A 9,806-nucleotide genomic window follows, 5' to 3' on the forward strand; every position below is an offset into this window, starting at 1 on the left:
CAGACTTGTAAGGTAATAAATTTACCTTGTTTTGAGTCACTAAATTTGTGGTAATTTGTATGAAAGCAATAAAAAACAAATACAGAGGTTCTACAAGAGCCAGGCTATATATTTATACTTAAGTATTTCTGAAATGAATTTAACATTGTGATTGACAGCAACAGCAGCAGCTTCCATGGGATCCCATCACACACCGGAGGAAAAGCAGCCTAATACAAAGCAGTGAAAGCAGCAGGTCATTGCCCCACACTTGGAGTAGAGGGGCCCTTGTTCTACTGTAGCAGCAGCATAGCCTGAATGGGAACCCATCCTCCTGTGGCACTAGTCCCATCAACATTAGTGTAATCGGCTAGCATCTGCTGAGCCAACAGGCCCCACATATACAAACCCTCCAACTCAGCAGCATTAAGTGAGCCAGGCTCAGGGTTTCCTGAAACTCATATCCAATGGCACTGGAAAGACCAGATATCACCTACACTTATGAAAACATAAAAAAACAAAAACAGAACACTGGGAACTTCAGAAAGAAAAGGGGAACAGTGGAATGGTTGAAAACAAATGGGGTAAATAGAAGAGACTATCATTAGTCTCATGAGTTTCTTAAATACTATATGATGGTCCAAGCAAAAATTAGGACACCATCTGATGTGGTACTCAATGTAGAGAAAGGAAATACTACAGAAAATCATACTTTAAAACTGGGGAATATTAAGAGACCTAAATGGAAGTAAAATTTTGAAACTTCACTTGAAGTAATAAAACACTGATTCCAGTAGACTATGATAAGTTACATACGTATACTGTAATGCCAAAAGCAACCACTAAGAAAACTATACACACAGTATACACAAATGATTATAAATAAATTAATTAAAATGGGCTTATTAAAAATGTTTAAGTAACCCACAAGAAGGCAAAATAAGAGAAACACAAGATTGAGAAACTAAGGTAAAAGACAAAACAAAGAATAAAATGGTAGACCTAATCTTTAACATAGCGATAATTACATTAACTGTAAATGATCTAAGTAACCAAGTCAAAGACAGAGATTGGAAGAGTAGATTAAAAAATCACAAGCATGATCCAAGTATATACTGTCTATAAGAAGCTTACTTTAAACATCATGATATAGGTAGTTCAGAGTAAAAGGATGAAAATGATATATCATGTGAACATTAATCAGAAAAAGCAGGAATGGATAAATTAATATCAGATAAAGTAGATTTCAGAGCAAAGGAAATTATTAGGGGCAAACAGGGTCATTACATAAAGATAACAGGAATAATCCACCTAGATGACCTAGGGATACTAAATGTGTGTGCACCAAACAACAGAACTTCAAAATACATGAAGCAAACACTGAAAAAGGTAGTAAAAGGAGAAAATTTTAAATCCACAATTATTATTTGAGACTTCAACACAGCAATTTATAGAACTACCAGACAGAAAAATCAGCAAGGATATGGAAGAACTGAAAACATCATCAATCAACAGGACATAACTGACATTTAAAGAACACACTCAATAAGAGCAGAATACATATTCAAGTGTCCGTGGAACATTCACTCATATACCATATACTGGGTGATAAAAAAAACATTAGCAGATTTAAAAGAATTAAAATCATAGAGAGTATGTTCTCTAGCCATAATGCAATCAGACTAGAAATCAATAACAGAAAGACAAGAGGAGAATCTTCAATCACATGAAAACTAAACATCACAATTCCAAATAACTCATGGGTAAAAAAGACAGCGTCAAGGAAAATATTTTTAATGCATAGAATAAAAGAAAATGGAGATATAACAGATCCAAGTTTGTGGAATGAAGTGAAAGTAATGCTAAAAGGGAAGTTTATAGAACTAAATAGGGAAATAAAATATTTCAAAGCAATAATCTCATGTTCTATATTACAATAGTAAAAAAGGAAGAGGAAAAAACACTAAACAAGCAGAAAGAAGGAAATAATAAAGATGAAACAGACATCCATGACACTGAAAACAGGAAAATGGGGGGGGAAATCAATGAAACAAAAGGCTGGTTCTTGGAAATAAACAATTTAATCAATAAAGATCTAGCAAGACTGATAAAGGTAAAAACAGAGATGGCAGAAATCACAGATATGAGATATGCAACCAGGGATACCATGACACATCCTGCAGGTTAATAAGGGACAAGTTATTATGAACAAGTCTACACTCTAAATTCAAAAATGTAGATGAAATGGGCCAATGCTTCTACACCCAAAACTACCAAAACTCAGCCAAGATGAAATAGATAATCTCAATTTTCCTGTAACCATTAGAAACACTGATTTTTCATATAAAAACTCCCAAAAGAAATATTCAGGCTTAGGTGTTTCACTTTTACCCAAGACTTAAAGAATTAAAACCAATTGTACATGATTTGATAAGAAATAGAAGTAGAGGGAACAGTTCCTAATTAATTTTATGAAGCCAGTATTACCTTGATACCAAAACCAGACAGGAATAGTATAAAAAGAAGAAGACTATAGACCAATATGTTTTATGAAATTGCCTGTAAAAATCTTCAGCCAGATATTAGCAAATTAAATCCAGAAATATATAAAAAGAATAATATATCATGACCAAGTGGTATTTATTCCAGTTATGCAAAGTTGGTTAAATATTTGAAAATCAAACAATGTAATCCACCATATCCAATAGATTAAGGGGGAAAAGTCATGTGATCCTATCCATTAATGCAGAGAAAGCATTTGACAAAATCCAATCCCATTCATGATTTGGCACATATATACAATGACATATTACTCAGCCATAAAAAGAAACAAAATTGAGCTATTTGTAATGAGGTGGATAGACCTAGAGTCTGTCATACAGAGTGAAGTAACTCAGAAAGAGAAAGCCAAATACCGTATGCTAACACATATATATGGAATCTAAGAAAAAATATGTCATGAAGAACCTAGGGGTAAAACAGGAATAAAGACACAGACCTACTTGAGAATGGACTTGAGAATATGGGGAGGGGAAAGGGTAAGCTGTGACAAAGCGAGAGAGAGGCATGGACATATATACACTACCAAACGTAAGGTAGATAGCTAGTGGGAAGCAGCCGCATAGCACAGGGAGATCAGCTCGGTGCTTTGTGACTGCCTGGAGGGGTGGGATAGGGAGGGTGGGAGGGAGGGAGATGCAAGAGGGAAGAGATATGGGAACTTATGTATATGTATAACTGATTCACTTTGTTATAAAACAGAAACTAACACACCATTGTGAAGCAATTATACTCCAATAAAGTTGTAAAATAATAATAATAAAATTAAAAAATTAAAAAAAAGAAGAAAAAAACCCCCAAGCAAACTAGGAATAGAAAAGGAACATACTGAAACTCATAAAGAGGATCTACAAACAACCTATACCGACATTATATTTAACTGTGAAAGACTGAATGCTTTCTCTGTAAGATCAGAAACAAGGCACTGATATCTGCCCTCACCACTTTTATTAAATATATTAATGGAGGTTCTAGTAAGAAAATAAAGCAAAAATAAATAAATAAATAAATTTAAAAGTTAAATTTTTAAAACATTTATTTAAAAGATAAAAGGACTATTCCTACTATGTTGAATAGGAAGGAATATATCCTACTGAATGTTGAATAGTAATATATACTATTATATTAAATAAGGAAAAGTAAAACGGTATCTGAAGAGGAGATGATAATCTAAATGGAGAAAATACCAAGGAATCCACAAAAAGCTTGAGAAATAATATTAGTTTGTAAATGTTTTAGAGTACAAATCAACACAGTTTTATCAAATTATATATTAACAACAAATGTGTAGAAGCTTAAATAAAAATATGTGATGCCATTTACAACTGACCTAAATAAATACTTAAATGTAAGCCCAATAAGACATTTATAGGTCCTCTATACTGAAAATTACAAAATGCTGATGAAGAAAAATTTAAAAGTCCCAAACAAATAGTGAGACATACCTTGTTCATGGATTAGAAAACACAACATAATAAAGATGTCAATTCTCCCCAAGTTAAGAGGCTTAACAGAGTTACTCTTAAAATGCCCTCAAGGTTTTTGTGGATATAGACAAGCTTATTCTAAGATTTATATGGTAAGAAGAGGCTGAAGAATAGCTAAAACAATTTGTAAAGGAAGATTAAAATGGGAGGAATTAATCTACCCCATTTCAAGATTTTGCAGTAATGATGGAGGTTAGATACACAGATCAATGGAATGGAATAGAGAACCCAGAAATAGTCTGACATAAATACATTTAACTTGTTTTTGACAGCAGTGTGAAAGCTATCAAGGAACAATAGACTTTTCAAAAAATGGTACTGAAACAGTTGGACATCCCTCGACAAAAACAAACAAACAAAAAATGAACCTTGGGGCTTCCCTGGTGGCGCAGTGGTTGAGAGTCTGCCTGCCAATGCAGGGGACACAGGTTTGAGCCCTGGTCCGGGAAGATCGCACATGCCGCAGAGCAACTGGGCCCGTGAGCCACTGCTACTGAGCCTGCGCGTCTGGAGCCTGTGCTCCGCAACAAGACAGGCCGCGACAGTGAGAGGCCCGCGCACCGCGATGAAGAGTGGTCCCCGCTTGCCACAACTAGAGAAAGCCCTCGCACAGAAACGAAGACCCAACACAGCCATAAATAAATAAATAAATAAAGCAAAACTGTCAAAAAAAAGTCTTTAAAAAAAAAAATGAACCTTAACCTAAACCTCCACACCTTACACAAAAATTAAATCAAAGTGGATCATATTCTTAAATGTAAAAGCAGGACATTTTTAGAAAAAAAATAGGAGAAAATCTTTGACATCTAGAACTATGTGAATAATTCTTAGACTTGACACCGAAAGTATGATCAATAAAAGCAAAAATTGATAAATTGGATCTCATCAAAATGAGTTAAAAATGCTTCATAGAAGATCATTTTAAGTGGATGAAAACTCAAATTACACAGTGGGAAAACATATTTGAAAATCCCACATGAGACAAATGACTTGTATCTATAATATACAAAGAACTCTCCAAACAACTTTAAAAAACCCAACTAGAAAATAGGCAAAAGACAGGAACAGACATTTCATGGAAGAGAATATACACATGGCAAAGAAGCACATGAAAAGATGCTCAACATCATTAGCCATTAGGGAAATGCAAATTAAGACCATAATGAGATATCAGAGAATAACGAAAATTAAAGTATAGTGACAACATCAAATGCTGGCGAGTACATACAAAAATGATATCACACCACTGGTGGGAAAATAAAATGGTTTAGCCACTCTGAGAAACAGCTTGACAGTCTCTTTTAATCCTAAAAGTAGATTCACCCTACAACACAGTAATTGTACTCTTGAGCATTTATCCAAAAGAAACAAAAACTTAAATAAGTTCCCACAGAAACTTACACATAAATGTTCATAGCAGTTTTATTTATAACAGCCAAAAACTGGCCACTACCCAAATGTCTTTCAATGGATGAATGTTGAAACAAATTGTGATAAAATCTTATGATAGAATACTACCGAGCTACAAAAAGGAACAAATTATTAATATATGCAAAAATTGAAATGAACTTTAAGGGAATGATGCCGAGGGAAAAATTTAAAAAAGCCAATCTCCGAAGATTAAGTAATTCATGATGATATTTACATATTATTCTTAAAATAACAAAACTGTGGAGATGGAGAACAGATTAGAAGTTGCCAAGGGTTAGAGATGGGGGCAGAAAGTACAGCGGGGGATCTTTGTGAGGTTTTTGTGGTCCCAGTACAAATAATACAGCAATCTTGGTTTTAACCCCGAAAGATGTTTAAAAGCAATTCCTAATAAGAGGTGTCCAGATATTTAGCAATGGCAGCAGATTAGAGGTAGAGCTACCCAACGTGACAACTTCAAAACAGATGGTACTAATTCAATGCATATGTTAATTTTAAAAAGGCCAATCACAATACTTAAATGGTATATATCTTAACGATATTACTCTAAGGATCCATCTATACCAGATGGACTAGCGGGATTTTCTGTACATTCAATCTTATTTAAGACAGTAAATCTTATAAGAAGACAGTTAAAAAAAAGAAAAAGAAAAAAAAAACCAAACCAACTACAGTTGGATATTCTCATTAGGAAGATGAGGTGAAACTTGCTTAGCTTTAATTAGCACTTGTGACTTGCCCAAAACCTAGATCATGTTTCCCCTAAATTTCATGTTATTTCAAATTTCATGTTTTTCAAATCCAGGGCTAAGGGGTTTGCCAGGATGAGATTTTAAGTGCTCACACAGGGGGAGTCCCTGGCAAACCAGGACAGAGGTCACTCTACATTGAAATGTAAAGCATCCTAAATAACCCTGCCACTGCCCCCAGATACTAGTCTGTGCCAACCAGTGGAGAAAAGGCATTCTCCATTACTACCACGGCAAATGCTGCTGTACTTGCCTTGGCTACTCCCTATCTTTTCCAGGCGTCTCTCCCCTTCACCTGCTGGTGGACGCTTTGGCAGCTGACAATGCAGATATTTTCAAACTTTAAGGTGAATAAAAATCATCTGGAGGGCCAGTTATAACAGAGATCACTGAGCCCCACTAGAGTTGCTGATTCCATAGGGCTGGGACAGGGCCCTAAAACTTGAATATCTGACACATTATCAGGGGACGCTGGTAAAGCTGGTCAGGTTGTTACCGAATGCACGTTCGTGTGTCTGAAGCACAGTGAGGCCAAACAAACCGAAAGGTTGCAGTCTGGAGCAGAGAAAGGTTTATTGCAGGATCGAGCAAGGAGAGGGGTGGCCCGTGTTCCAAAAACCCTGAAATCTCCAAAGGATTTCAGCAAAGCATTTTTAAAGGCCACGTGAGGGAGGGACGTCCCAGGGAATGTGATCAGCTCGTGCACAATCATCTGACTGGCTGATGTTGAGGCCACAGGGCAGGTAACATTATCCATCCTTAGGTGCCATAAGGTCTGGGGGCTGTGTGCTCATGATCATCAAAGAGTTAATTTCTTCCATTGGGTGGTGGTTTTTAGCATCTGAAAACTCAAGAAATATGCCTGAGATACTATTATCTGAGTACTTCAGAGAGGAACTACAGCAGAGGCTATGGGGGATGGGTCTGTCCTAGGAAGGCCCCATAGGGTACTGCTTGGTTACAAGGTGACCATACTTTGAGAACCACTGCTCTAGTGGCTTGGAATGTTAAAGTAATGGAAGAATCCCTTCCCAGATCTAGATCCTAGTATCACCAGCTATTTTGGTGGGGGGAAGGGTAAGTTTTGTCCTTGCTTGGACTTCTTGTTCATTTATATCAAAGCCTATTTGAGGCAGTGCACTCGGCAGTCCTGCAGATCTGTCTTTGGCTTCAACAGTGTTTGGAATGAACAGACCCAGGGACGCTCCTTGCTCCAGCCCCCGACCACCCTCCAACATTGCTTCCTGTCGCAACCTTTGGAATCAGCCACTCAGCTATCCTCAGCCTCCAGGACAGGCCAACACCGTTTTGGGAGCTTAGCTCCTTATCACTGATCAACCACGAGTTCCCAGGTTCGTCAGAATTATTCCATCGAGGTGGAGGCCGCCATCCACCGCCTGTTCAACATGCATCTGTGGACACTTACCTCTCTCTAAGCTTCTATTTCCACAGCAACAGTGGGACTCTGGACAATGGGGGCCACATTTTTCGCCAACTGGCTCAAGAGAAGTGTGAGGGCGCCCAGCGACTCTTGAAAATGCAAAACAAGTGCTGCGGCCGCGCCCTCTTCCAGGATGCGCGGAAGCCTTCTCAAGATGAGTGGGGTAAAACCCAGGACACTGTGCAAGCCGCCATTCTTAGGGAGAAGAACCTGAACCAGGCACTATCGGATCTGCGCGCCCTGCGTCCTGCCCGCGCAGACTCCCACCTCTGTGACTTCCTGGAGAGCCGCTTCCTGGAGGAGCAGCTGAAACTCATCAAGAAGATGGGCGACCACCTGACCAACCTCCGCAGGCTGTGCTGGGCGAGTATCTTTTCGAAAGGCTCACGCTCAAGCACAAACAGGAGTCTCTGAAGTCCAGCGGCCTCTGAGGAGCCCCTCTGGTGTCAGAGCTTCTGCCTGAAGCCCAGCTCTGCAGCCACTAGGCAGCTTTGCAACCGCCCAGGAGCCCTCTCCCAAGCCTTGGACCAAATGGAAACAATAACGCTTTCTGCAGAAGGAAAAAAAAAGCCTATTTGAAACACAAACAGAATAAAGAGAAAAAAAGAAATATATATATATATTCATGTTCTTTTAACATATGAATTGCCCCACTTTATCTGTGTGAAATATGTTTGTTCTCGTTATTGGGCTGGTTCTCAAGCTTTGCTGCTCGTATGAATTACCTAAAGAGCTTTTTTTTTTTTTAGTATTAAATATTTTTTTAAATTGGTTTCTGCTTTACAACAAACTGAATCAGTTATACATATACATCTGTTCCCATATCCCTTCCCCTAAAGAGCTTTTAAGAGAAACTTTGGTGTCTGGGTCCCAGCCCCAGAGATTTTGATTCAGTAGGTCTAGGAAGGAGCCTGGGCACGGGGAGGTCTCAGAGTTCCCCAGGTGATTCTAACATGCAGCAACTTTGTGAACCACCTCTTGGCTTCAATCCAGCTAGTGATCAGATATTAAATCTAAGACACATGGGCTAGTGCGTGAGCTCTGCTGCTAGGTGTGTTCCATTTTCTTCCTCCTGGAAGATTCGTGCCAGGGAAAATGATTGATAGTTGTGTTACTTCTCTGAAATGGATAGAAATTTCCAATTAGCATGAACAGGGGAGGGTGAATGGGTGAATGCAATAAGGTGTATCATTTATGTATTTCCCTATGTGTATGGCTAGAAGCTTCTGCAACTCACGTCTGCCCTACTTTTCATGCGAATGGTAATGCTTGTCCTCCTAATGCAGCTGTAAACTTTATAAGCCCATAGGTAGACAGCATCACAAAATATTTACCCCTCCCCACTGGCCCACTCTCAAGCTTCACTCCCATTCCCCAATACACAAATGTACATCAATGCGCTTGAGACCAATATCAACATACTGACCTTCAATTCTTCTACTTTGCAGCTTCCCTCTTATCAGGAGATGTCAGCATTTAGTGCCCAGAGGAGGCATTTCCAGTCATCTCAGCTTAGAGGTCAAATATCCAAATATTCAAATATCCAAAGTAAAAAAGGTTAAAGAAAAGAAGAAGAAGAAGAAGAAGAAAGCAGGGAAGAAGAGAAGGAAACAATTTTCTTATCTCATAGTAATAAGGCAGTTTTCCTTAAAAAAAAATAAAGACTTAAGCCTTAAATTCTCTTTCCTAATCAAAATGTGCTTTTCCGTCTTTAGACTATTCCTCTTATATCCTGTATTATTCATGATGTTTAATTCTTGAAATAGCACATGGCTGAAAACAGAAGCTAACCTCTTGTCCACTATGAATTAAATCTTCTTTTCCTAGGACCTGTCTACAATGTACAATTTGGGGTTTGCCAACATAATTATTTTCTCTGAAATAAGGTACGGCATTTTGCCTTTTCAATATAGAGTTATACAATACATTGTTAACACAACATAGTTAATATAGTCAATATAGTCAATACAACTATAACACACATGATATGATGCCACTTTGGTGATTTTCTTCATCCATGTAATTCTGAAATTTGACAGTATAGTTTTCATATTCTAATGAGCTGAGTATTACCTTTGCAAGGATAGAAAAATAAAATAAATTCATAATATTCTTGTGTGGTTTGCCCCTGGGGTGGATTACCATAATGGGGGCATATTT

General features: G+C 37.9%; 1 pseudogene across 1 annotated transcript; it reads left to right on the forward strand.

The window, feature by feature from the left end:
- Positions 1-5,235: 5,235 nt before the first annotated feature.
- Positions 5,236-8,077, forward strand: LOC308611702 (ferritin light chain-like; annotated as a pseudogene). Its single transcript has 2 exons — positions 5,236-5,274; positions 7,558-8,077. The product of its transcript is annotated as a ferritin light chain-like (transcript).
- The last annotated feature ends 1,729 nt before the right edge of the window (positions 8,078-9,806 follow it).

This window comes from Mesoplodon bidens (assembly GCF_964165515.1).
Source record: "Mesoplodon bidens genome assembly, contig: HAP1_SCAFFOLD_544, whole genome shotgun sequence".
Classification (NCBI taxonomy): domain Eukaryota; kingdom Metazoa; phylum Chordata; class Mammalia; order Artiodactyla; family Ziphiidae; genus Mesoplodon; species Mesoplodon bidens.